The following is a 12700-nucleotide window of genomic DNA, read 5'->3' on the forward strand; positions in this document are numbered from 1 at the left end:
TGAGGAAGAGGCACTTGGCTTGTGCGCAGTCTTCTTTGCCATGGATTTCTTCGGCCTTACAGAGGCCTCAGCAGCAGCAGCAGTAGAGTCTTCGTTGAATTTCCTCACTACATCTTTTGCCTGTTTGGCCAACTTGGCCTGGCGCTTGGCCCATTCTTCAGGAAAATCCTCACCGCGCTTGATGCTAGTGGGATCTGCTTCTTGGCCAGGTGCCAATGGTGGTCTTGAGCATGGAGGAGTAACAGCGAATTTCTTCATGTATTTTGGAGTCACATACCTGTACTCCCTCCACTCTTTTGCCCATCTCCTTTCTATCCTCTGAATGCGCACCTTGCGCTGATTCTTATCTTCCTCAGGGGGTGTGCAGTACCCAGCATAAATGTCCTCAGGGATTTCAAAGGCAGTATTGATTTCAGGCCTCTTTCCTCCTTTCTGTGGCTTCTTTCCATCAGCCATTTTCTTCAGTTGAGGAATTTGAACAATTGAACTCTCTAAAGAAGTATGCAACTTTTCTTTGAGGAACGCTGCAAATGAGTTAAGTTGATGAGAACCTAGTGATTCAGCAGCGGACATGAGTACCTATGAACAGAGTATAGTTGCGAGGAATTTGGAGAGGTCATATGCGTTCTCAGAAAGTTTTTCAAAAAGAACAAGTTTGAGGAATTTGACCAGATGAGTCTTGAAGAATTCCACTAAGCGTTCTTTGTCTTAGGTTCCAGAGTTGTATAGATCGAAGATCCACACAACTGAGGAATCTTGAAGAAAAATGATGCTTAGAGAAACGAATCAAGAACAGATGACATGTGAGGTGTTTAGTGTGTGAAAAATTTGAAGAATAAACGCCTTTGAAGATTTTGTAGAAATCATTTGAATCAAAGAGGGAAGTAAAAGTTACTTTTAATTACCCTGGACGAAGAACACGATGAACTGTGAGGTGGAGAAGTGAAGTTCGTCTGTGCAGATCTTCCACGCCCTAACTCGGTGGAGGAAGACAGCAATGGCGGCGGCGGAGAGAAGATTTCCGCGGCCGGCGCGAGTACGGCGGTGACGAGGTCGAGGCAGTGAAGCTCTTCCTCACCGGCGACGATGAAGTAGCGGCGGCGCTAGGGTTTGAGAAGCACGAGCGGGAGAAAGGTCGAGCGGAGTAAAGGAAGTGAGGAAGGGGAGAGGGGGTATTTATAGCCACGGTGAAAAACGGTTCGCCCGACGAAATTGGACGAACGTGCCCCTGACCCTTCTCATTCGCTTGACATGTGTCACCCAGGTACTGAGAAGTGGAGATCGTGTTAGATCGTGGGTGAATAGATAAGTATTTCGTGGGATGCGGAACGGTTTGAGCGGCAAAACCGAAAATTTGGATAAGATAAGTTAAAAGTTCCGTTCGCAAATTCTTCAGCTGACAAGGACACAGTGAAGATTTTGAACGAGTTTCAAATAGAACGCACATGAAGAATTTGTGAATAGATTGGGTTGAGTATAGCATAGAGGGGGAAGGGTCCGATCACATTCACTTAGCAGAAAAACCAACTTGAAGAATTAGCCAATGAGGAAAAATTACGGAGAAGGTGAAGACAATGCAAAGTTGAAGAATGTGAACAACTGAGGAATTTCAAAAACTGAGGAAAAACTCAAATTGAAGATTTTCAACTTGTGTGGTGGCATGACCCACCGTATAAGAGTGATGATTTCAGATACCGCGTACAATTGTCGTAGGGTTCTGAGAATCAAATTCTTCATTAATTTGTTCACACTTAGAGTGTTATTCTTCATTGATTGAAGAAAAACATTTCTTCATGTGTCGCACATCTAAGTCATCAATTTTGCATAAGTGTTAGGATGAGTGTCCTTTTCAAAGAACATTCGAAGATTCTAGGTGTCGGAGTAAATGGCCACGGGTAGCCTAACCGACTGCCCCTGGCTCTTCCAAAAAATTATCAGGCCTTTGGGCCTTCAAGCACTCCAAGCATTGGACCACCTTCCCTGGCCGGCTACCTCTGAAGCCGACTCACGGAAGGCGACCCAGCCTCAGCAACCTCCCCCCAGGATAACCACGGGGTGGCTGACTCCAGGAAGCCGGCCGTAAAGGATGCCGACTTCCCAGAAGCCGGCCTCGAAGAGCGCCGACTCCAAGAAGCCGGCCAAGACCGCAACCACCAAAGCTACGCCACATAACGGTGACAAGACGGGGTGTGGCCACAGTGCGGCCCACTACCCCCGAAGCCCGAGGCAGGCATGGCCACAGGACGCCGTACGGGACGGCCATCTCCCTTCCAGCTCGGCACTGTAGCCATGCTAGCCTCGACGTCACCCACGGCAGACGCCAATACGGCCCACGGGCGGCGGGCCCCTTCAGCCAGAGAGAGGCGCGAAGGCGGCCCGGCCTCCCCCAGTCGGCCAAGGGCGCAGCCGGCCCCCAGAAGCCGGCTACCCCCTCCCTCGAAGCGTGTGCCACATTAAGGAGACAAGACGAGGTAAGGCTACAGTGAGAGCCCTCGAGGCGGCCCACTGTACCACACTTACCTCAACGAAGCCCTCGTCATCAGGGGCGAGGCTTCAGTAAGCAGCCGCCGACAAGACCCTAGGCGGTGGGGCCGGCCTGCCGACCAAGAGGCCGGCAGCCGGCGGGACCCACCAGTCGGCGGGCCCCAACAGCCGGGGGAGAAGCCGGCGAGCATACACACTGACGGCTGGGACCAGTGCCCAGCCGGATTACAATTGTACCCCCGGGGGGTAGGCCTATATAAGCCCCCCGGGGCACCCATGCAAAGGGTTGGCTTCTTAGCATTACACACACACCATAGAGAGAGAGAAGCAAGAGCTAGCCTTGCTCTTCTTCTCCCTCGAACCCAACAGCTCTAGGAGCGATTGTAGCTACCCTTCTTGATCTAGTGATCATGCGGAGACCCCGCAGAGCAGGACTAGGGGTGTTATCTCCTCGGAGAGCCCCGAACCTGGGTAAGATCCGCCGGCGTGCATGTCTTCGCCTCATCCCGTTTCCAGGCACCGGCGACGTCTTATTGGCACCCACAATGATAAGCCACCCGTTGGCATATGTCGCACCTACCACCCGACATTTGGCGCCCACCATGGGGCCAGGTGCACCGTCGTCCGGAGACCTGTTCTGGACGGGAACCCTCTTCCTCCCCTGCGAGCGCAGCCAGCCTGCTGTGCCCGATGGCGTTTGCCTCGACGCGCTGCAAGGCGTCGACGACGCCTGCGCAGCGAGCTGCCTCGCCGATCTTCTCGGCGAGACTCGCATCTCCGACGAGCCTGCGTCCGACGCAGGCACGGACTACCCCGAGAGCCGCCTCGTCAGCCTCCTCAACCAGCTTCATGTCTCTAGCGAGCCTGCTGCAGATGTGGAGTCGGTCGGCTCCACCGACCCGATGCTCGTCGACTCCGACACGGCATCGCTCGACGCTTACCCCTCCGATGTGGTGGTCTTCGACGATCCTCTCCCTCGAGCTGACAGCGGCAGCAGCGCTGTCACCGAAGTGTTGGTCATCAGCCACGTCGCCAACTCGGGCGAGAACGCCCACGACGCCCTACAAGCGGCGATGCACGACCAATCCGTCCCCATCCCGGCCAACGCCGACGCCGAGACCCTGGAGGCACGTCGCCTCGCCCTCATCGCGGAAGGCCAGAAGATAGCCTCCATGAGACGCCTCACCGAGGCCCACCAGCGCGAAGTCGACCGCGCCGCCTTCGGTACGCCGCTGCCTAGCGGCCCGAGTCGAGCCGGCTTCGTCCAGAAATGCGGCGCGGCTATCGCTAGCATGCTGGGGGCAGATCGCCCCGTCTACGCCACCCCGCTCGAGAATCTGTGAGCCGCTCAGGTGACTGCAGAAGAGCTCAATGGGCTGGGAGCCGATGAGCTCCCCTACATGACAAGACGGATCCAGCAGCTGATCGACGCGGCTGTGGAACGGCACGAAGCTGGCGCCCGTGCTGATAGTCATCTCCCGCGCCGGGAGCACGCGGGCGACGTCCCGCTCGCCGACTGCGAGCGGCGCACGCCAGAAGAAAAGACAAGGAGCCGGCTGCCAGCCGCAGCCGGACTTGCATCACCATCAAGCGCGACGCGGAAGGCCGCCCTCAAGCGGTGGAACGCCAAGGAGATTTTCCTCCTCCCCCGCCTCGAAGAGAAAGACGTCTCACTCCGCCGCCTATCACGCACCCGACTCTTGGCGACCGAGTCGGCCGCCGAGAAGGAGTCGGCGAGAACGACGCCCGCCACCGGATCGACCGCCTTGCTCGATCCTTGGCGTTAGAAGAAGAAGACGATGTCGGCCCGCCATGCTTTGGCCCCCGCATCCGCGACGAGCCCTTCCCCAAAGGGTTCTCGCTCCCCAGAGACACGCCCAAGTACAACGGCTCAGTGAAGCCGGAAGATTGGCTCATCGACTACTCCACGGCTGCCAGCATAGCCAACGGCAATCGGCGCGTTGCCGTGAAGTACGTCCCCCTCATGCTGCAAGGCACGACACGCACATGGCTCAACAGCCTCAAGCCCTACAGCATCAACAGTTGGCTGGACTTCACGGAAGTCTTCGTCCGCAACTTCACCAGCACCTACAAGCGGCCTCCCAAGCCTCGCCAGCTCTCCCTCTGCGTCCAAGGGCCCAACGAGTCGACCCGCGACTACCTCACGCGGTGGGCTGAGCTCCGCAACTCCTGCGAGGGGGTGCATGAGGTTCAGGCCACCGAGTACTTTACCGCCGGGTGCCGAGAGGGCACCCTCCTCAAGCACCGACTCTTATGCGACGAGCCGGCTACCCTCGATGAGTTGCTGGTCATCGCGGACAAGTACGCCACGGCCAACTCCTCGATGAAGACCGAGCTTCGAGTAGACGCCTCGGGAAAGGTGATTGCTCCGGCTCCCAAGACGCCGGCTGGCGACCCCAATCGGCGCCCCTACCAGAATGATCACAAGCGCAAGGCCCCCATGCCGACTTCCACCAGTCGGCAGGTGGCCACAGTTGAAGATGAGCAGCCCGAAGAGTGGCCCGCTCCCAAGAAGAAGGGTGGTAGGCCGGCTTGGCAGCCGGCTTTCTCTTACGAGCAGGCTCTTGACGCCCCCTGCAAGTTCCACAGCGGCGCGAAGCCGTCCAACAACACAACCCGAAAATGCCACTGGCTCACGCGAATCACCAAGGGCGAGGGGTTGTTGCCGCCTCCGCCTCCCGGTCCGCCGCCTCCAGCCCCCCAGCAGCCGGCGGCTCGGCCGGCGGTCGGCACCATCCAAGACGAATTCCCTGAAGAGCACGCCGCCTGCGTCGTCTTCACTAGTCAAGCCGACGACAAGCGTAGTTGGCGCCGACAGCATCAAGAAGTTAATGCAGTCGCCTCTAGCGCCCCCGAGTTCATGCACTGGTCAGAGAAGCTAATCAGCTGGAGCCAGGCCGACCACCCAGAGGTGATGCCCTCTCCTGGCTCCTATGCAATGGTCTTGGATGTCACCCTCGCGACAGAGAGGCGAGCTGCCCGATTCTCCCGCGTCCTGATACATGGCGGAAGCAGTATCAACATACTGTACCGCGATACCATGGAGAAGCTGAACATCAAAGCGAAGCAGCTTATGCCGAGCCGGACCATGTTCCATGGTATCGTCCCCGGCTTGTCTTGCTCCCCAATCGGCAAGATTAAAATGGATGTTCTCTTCAGAGAAAAAGATCATTTTCGCCGAGAAGCGATCTGGTTCGAGGTAGTGGATCTGGAGAGCCCCTATCATGCTTTGCTTGGCCGACCTGCTCTGGCCAAGTTCATGGCTGTGCCCCACTACGCCTACCTGAAGATGACGATGCCGAGCTCAAAGGGGATCATCACAGTAGCCGGCGACTACAAGAAGTCCATCGAGTGTGCCATGGCCAGCAGCCGGCTGGCCGAGTCCCTCGTGGTGGTAGAAGAGAAGAAGATGCTGGAGCGGGTTGTGGCCATGGCCGGCAAGCAGCCGGCCCTGTCCCCCAACCCCAAAGATTGTGATGCGCAGGGCTCCTTCCAGCCTGCCAAAGAGACGAAGAAGATACCTCTGGACCCGGAGAACCTGGAGAGGTTTGCTGTCATCGGGGCGAACTTGGACAGTAAATAGGAAGGCGAGCTCGTCGACTTCCTCCATGAGAATTGAGACATTTTTGCATGGTCCCCAAAGGACATGCCGGGTGTCCCGAAGGATTTCGCCGAGCACAAATTACATGTCCGCGCCGACGCGAAGCCGGTCAAGCAACCCCTCCGCCGACTGTTAGAAGAGAAGCGAAGAATCGTGGGAGAAGAGATAGCCCGGCTCCTTGCCGCTGGCTTTATCATGGAAGTGTTCTTTCCAGAGTGGCTTGCCAATCCAGTTCTGGTTCTGAAGAAGAATAACAAGTGGCGTATGTGTATAGACTACACCAGCCTGAACAAGGCCTGCCCAAAGGATCCGTTTGCTCTGCCATGGATTGACCAAGTGATAGACTCCACAGCCGGATGCGAGCTGTTGAGTTTTTGGGACGCCTATTCAGGGTACCATCAGATCAAGTTGGACCCAGCAGACCGCCTGAAGACTGCCTTCATCACACCATTTGGAGCTTTCTGCTACCTGACTATGACGTTCGGCTTGAGGAATGTCGGCGCCACTTTTCAGCGTTGCATGCAGAAATGCCTCTTGAAACAACTCGGCAGAAATGCCTACGTCTATGTAGACGACATTGTGGTGAAGACAGAGAAGCGCGGTACCCTGCTGGAAGATCTCAAAGAAACATTCACCAACTTGCGCCGATTCCAAATCAAGCTCAACCCCGAGAAGTGCGTGTTCGGAGTACCAGCCGGCCAGCTGCTAGGCTTCCTGGTCTCCGAACGCGGCATCGAGTGCAACCCCGTCAAGATCAAGGCCATCGAGAGGATGGAGATTCCGACCAAACTGCAAGATGTGCAGAAGTTCACCGGCTGCTTGGCCTCCCTGAATCGTTTTATCAGCCGACTAGGAGAGAAGGCTCTCCCCCTGTACCAACTCATGAAGAAGTCCACTCACTTCGAGTGGAATGACCAAGCCGACCAAGCCTTCCATGAGTTGAAGAAAATGCTGACCACTCCGCCTGTCCTGGCAGCGCCGACTGAAAAGGAGCCCATGCTCCTCTACATCGCTGCGACTAGCCGAGTAGTCAGTACTGTTGTTGTGGTCCAACGCCTGGAAGAAGGCCGAGCCCCAGCTAGTCTAGAGGCCGGTGTACTACCTAAGCGAAGTTCTATCCAGCTCAAAGCAGAACTACCCGCACTACCAGAAGATGTGCTATGGGGTGTACTTCGCCGCCAAGAAACTGAAGCCCTACTTCCAAGAGCACCCCATCACGGTCGTGTGCACCGCCCCGCTCGCCGAGATCATAGGCAGTCGGGATGCATCCGGCCGGGTGGCTAAATGGGCTATTGCACTGGCGCCCTACACAATCTTCTACCAACCCCGCACCGCCATCAAGTCCCAAGCGTTAGCCGACTTCCTCGTCGCCTGGGCCGAGACCCAGTACCTACCGCCGGCTCCCGACTCTACCCATTGGCGGATGCACTTTGACGGGTCCAAGATGCGCACCGGCTTGGGAGCCGGCATCGTCCTCACCTCTCCCAAAGGCGACAAGCTCAAGTACACAATGCAGATCCAATTCGCCGCCTCCAACAACGTGGCCGAGTACGAGGTGCTCGTACATGGGCTCCGGCTAGCCAAAGAGCTCGGCATACGCCGGATCCTGTGTTACGGCGACTCAGACTTCGTGGTCCAGCAGTCGTCTGGCGACTGGGACGCCAAGGACGCGAACATGGCGAGCTATCGATTCCTCGTCCAGCAGATCAGCGGATACTTTGAAGGGTGCGAGTTCCTTCACGTGCCAAGGGCCGACAACGACCAAGCAGATGCCCTAGCACGGATCGGCTCCACCCGACAAGCCATACCGACTGGCGTCTCCCTCCAGCGCCTCCTCAAGCCGTCCATCAAGCCGTCTCCAGAGTCGGACTCTATCTTCGTACCGCCTGCACCAGATGCAGCCGGATCCGACTGGAGGAACCCCGCAGGCAGCACGGGGACTTCGACAACTGGCCCGGGGACTGCCGTAGTCGCATCCGGCCCGGGGACTTCAGAACCCAGCCCGGGTACTGCAGCAGTCGGCCCGGGGACTGCAACGACACAAGAAGCAGTGGCCGACTCCAATTCCACGCCACCCAACCCACCCACCCGAGTCATGGTGGCTACATTAACAGAAGAAGAAGTCACAGCTCCATCATGGGCCCAGCCCATCCTCAAGTTCCTAGTCAGCAGAGAGCTGCCGGCTGATGAGATCTCAGCAAGACTAGTGCAACGACGAGCCGCAGCATATGCAATAATCAACACAGAGCTTGTGAAGCGCAGCGTCACTGGAGTCTTCCAGCGTTGTGTCGAGCCAGAAAAAGGAGTGGCAATCCTCAAGGATATCCACCAAGGCGAATGCGGCCACCACGCAGCCTCAAGATCACTTGTGGCCAAGGCTTTCCGCCATGGTTTCTTTTGGTCGACTGCCTTGGAAGATGCTAAAGAGATACTCAAGAGCTGCAGAGGATGCCAAGTTTTTAGTTCCAAGCAACACCTGTCGGCTTCTGCACTCAAGACCATTCCCCTCACCTGGCCTTTTGCCGTCTGGGGACTGGACATGGTGGGCCCTTTCAAGACAGCCCGCGGCGGCTTGACGCATCTACTTGTCGCTGTGGACAAGTTCACAAAGTGGATCGAAGCAAAACCGATCAAGAAGCTGAACGGGCCGACTGCCGTGACATTCATCACTGACAGCACTACTCAGTACGGCGTGCCGCACAGCATCATCACCAACAACGGCACGAACTTCGCCAAAGGAGCACTGGCACGTTTCTGCACGACGCAGGGCATCCGACTGGACTTAGCGTCTGTTTCCCACCCGCAGTCAAACGGCCAGGTTGAGCGAGCAAATGGACTCATCCTCTCCGGCATCAAGCCCCGACTGGTTGTACCACAGGAGTGATCGGCCGGCTGCTGGCTCGATGAGCTGCCGGCTGTCCTCTGGAGTCTGCGCACTACACCCAATAGGTCAACCGGCTTTTCTCCATTCTTCCTTGTATATGGTGCCGAGGCTGTCATCCCAACAGACATCGAGTTCGACTCGCCTCGGGTCACCATGTACACGGAGGCAGAGGCCAAGGAAGCAAGAGAAGACGGCGTCGACCTACTGGAAGAAGGCCGGCTGTTAGCACTCAGCCGGTCCGCCATCTACCAGCAAGGGTTGCTCCGCTACCACAACCGTAAGGTCAAGCCAAGATCCTTCCAAGAGGGCGACCTTGTGCTCCAGCTGATCTAGCGAACAGTCGGCCAGCACAAGCCCTTCGTCATCAGCAAGGCACTAGGCAACGACTCCTACTACCTGATCGATGCGCAAAAACCAAGAGCACGCAAGAGAGACGACTCCGGCAAGGAGTCGGAGCGACCATGGAACGCAAACCTCCTGAGAAGATTTTACAGTTGAAAGCAGTATGTATCATGCTACCCTTTTGTATTAAGTACGAACCAACAGGCCCCCGAACAGTACTCGGGGACTGCCTTTATTTATCTATGAATGACGAGTGTCATATCCATGAATGTATTATTACATTTGATTTCTTGTTGGGCACCGGGTTCGACTAGTCGGCCCGGGGACTGGCCGCCTTGAGCTATATTAAAAGTTCTACCTGAAGTCAGACAAGTAGTGCACCGGCTCCCGAGTCCTCTCTTGTTGAAAGTCGCAGCTCGAAGAACCGACTGTCCGACTAGCAAGAGGCAAGGCAGAAAGGATGCCCACACGAAAAACGGCTAAGGACCAACGAACTTGTATAGCAAAAAGAGGGCCTCCAACCATGCTTGCCGGCTGTCAGAACAGCCGGCTGGCCGGCTTCCTAAATACTTAGCTCTAGTCCAGCAAAGCTAGAGTACTTGCCCCCCCCAATTGGCCAAGCACTCCTCCAGCTATAGATTGCAGAGCAACTGTTTGACTGGGGAGGCGGCAACCAAGGAAGGGCGGCAAAGGAAACAACAGAAGGATGAAAAGCAAAGTACGAGGAAAAGCCAAATGCATGCATAAGTTATATATACATATAAAGCCCCCAATAGGCTGGGTACGGACATAAGTTCGAATACACCCCCAGTGGGTGGAATTGTGCAGACTTAACATAATATTGTTCCAAAAGTGACAAGACAGGAAAACAAAAGATGGCAGACTAGACTAGGGCGCGGCCAGGCTGGTCGGTGGAAACGGCGTCGCCGGCTGAAGGAGTGGCCGCCTAGCCGGTCCCGGCTTGGTCACCACCAGTGGCAGGCGACGCACTCGCGCGCGACGTGGTGCTGGAGGCGCGGTCAGGCTGAGGCTGGTCGGCTGCTCCACCAGCCGGCTCGGCGTCTTCACCCTCCTCCTCCTCCTCTTCATCCTCGTCGCTGGAGTCGATCTCCTCCGCCGAGTCTTCACCGTCTGCCGGGTTCAGCCCGAACCACTCCTCCGGCTGGGCGACACCGTTGTCATCTACCTCAGGGGCGAAGACGCTGGTGTCGGTGTAGTCGGCGATCGCCGAAGCCCGCCGGATGATAGCCGGCCGCGCCGGCTCCAGCTCCGTGTCGGCTTGCTGCCGCCAGGTAGCCAGCTGATCCAGGCTCAGGCCGGGATACCAGGCCTTGACGAACTCCAGCGCCCGCCTGGCGCCGGACCGAGCTGTCGAGGCCTTCCAGGCTTCGAAGCGGCCGACTGCCACCTCCAGCCAGTCGGCGGTCCGGCTGGGGGTGCGAGGAACCACTTGGCCGGGCCAGAGGGCGGCCAATACTTGCGCCCCGGCGCGCTGAAGACGACGAAGCATTCGGTGAGCCGGCTGGAGACGGGCCTGGATCGCCAAGAGCTGCTCCTCCAGCGAACGGCCGGCGGTTGGCGAAATCTTGAAGCCAGCCAGCCTTCGCGCTTGGCGGCGGGCCTCGATGATCTGGTTGGCGGCGGTAGAATAGCCAGGGAAGTACTCTGCGCAAGAAAGAAAAAGAAAGAAGAGAAGAACACCAAGTCAGAAAATGAGCCAAAAGACGGCAGACGGCAAGAAAGGACGAAGAAGTAGGCGGCTTACCGTCAACCAGATGTTCGATCTGACCATAGCCAGTGATCAGAGTTTGCCTTGCTTCAGCCCAGCCAGCCGTCTCTGTCTCGTACTCGGCCTGGAGGGCGGCTTCGCGGTCCTGCACCGCCTTCAGAGCCGCCTTGTGGCCCTCCTCCTGGTCGGCCAACTTCTTGGCCAGGCGGTCGCGTTCCTGCACCAAGGCGGCGAGCTCGGCATCCTTGGCACGAAGGGCAGTCTGAGACTCTCCCAGCTGTGCCCTCAGACCGGCGTTGGCCGCTGCAGAGACGGCAGAAAAAGAAGGAACAGTAAGAGGAAGTCGTCAAGGAAGATCCGACCCGACTGCAAAGCAGTCGGCCCGAATCTCGGGGACTACACCCAGTGGGTGCGCTGACGCGCCCCCACGTGAGATAAAGAACAAATCACGTACCCCGGCTCTCAGTAAGGTCGGCGGTCTTCTGGGTCAGCTCTCGAGCCTGGGAGTTGAAGGCGGCCGCACGAAGATTGTGGTAGTCCTGCAAGATAGACAGAAGATCGAAGTAAGAACAAGAATAGCAAAGCCAAATCCACTAAGAAGTTCCAAGCCGTCTGCTCAGCAGCCGACTCGGAACTCGGGGACTACACCCAGTGGGTGCGCTGACGCGCCCCCACGGAAGAAATCAAGATCAAGAAGCAAGATAAGAAGACTAACCCGGATGGCCGCCCGCGTCGCAAGGAACTCGTTGGTATACTGCCTCAGCGCCATAGCCTGGGCCTGGAGCCGGGTCCGGACGTCCTGCGCGGCCACGTTCATCACGGCCATCCCTCCGCCCGGCGTCCACCCCGAGGTAGCGCTGGCCACCTCCACATCCTGGGCCGACGAGCTGGAGCCCGCGGCCGGCTGCGATTCCGACGCGGCCTTCTGTGGCTATGACGCAGCCTTCCCCGCGCGCTGGCTCGGCGGCATCTGGACCGCCAGCTCAGTCCTCGCGGCCGGCTCGCCCCCCGCCAACTGCGCAGGCGGCAGATCAGGCCGGCCGCCTTGAGCCGCCCCAGTTGGCGGGGTCGGCACCGGCGCCCTCTCCAGGATGACGACGTCGTCGTCCCTCTCCAGCCCTGGCTGGTCGCCGCCGGCTCCTTCTGGCGAGGGCTCCGGGGCCCCAGGCGCTGCGACGCGCAGTGGGGTGACCAACAAGGCCCCCTCTGCCGTCGCCGCAGCTGCAGCCTCTGCTTGGGCCTTGGCCGCGGCGTCAGCGCGCGCCTTCGCCGCCTCTTCCTCCTGCGTCGCCTGGGCGGTGGCCGCCTTCCGTGCCTCCGCCTCCCGCGCCTCCCGCTCCTCCCGCGCCTCCAGCGCGTTCCGTTCTGTCGCCTCCTGAAGGTCGGCATGGGGGTCCACGCGGCGAGTGGTGCTCCCAGACCCCCTCGACGACTCGACGACGGAGGCGGCAGCCGCCCGCTCAAGCGACAATGGAGCTCTGGTTGTTTGGAGAAAAAGACAAGGATTCAGGAACCACCAGAGAAAAGAAAGAAAAAAGAGTACACAAAAGAGTTCAAACTTACGCCGACACCGTCTGCGGCTGCTTCACCGTCTTGCGAAAGCGAGCAGCATTCGCGGCCGCCTCCTCCCGCCTGGTCG

The sequence above is a fragment of the Triticum aestivum genome, chromosome 3D (genome assembly GCF_018294505.1).
Source record: "Triticum aestivum cultivar Chinese Spring chromosome 3D, IWGSC CS RefSeq v2.1, whole genome shotgun sequence".
In the NCBI taxonomy this organism is placed as follows: Eukaryota; Viridiplantae; Streptophyta; class Magnoliopsida; order Poales; family Poaceae; genus Triticum; species Triticum aestivum.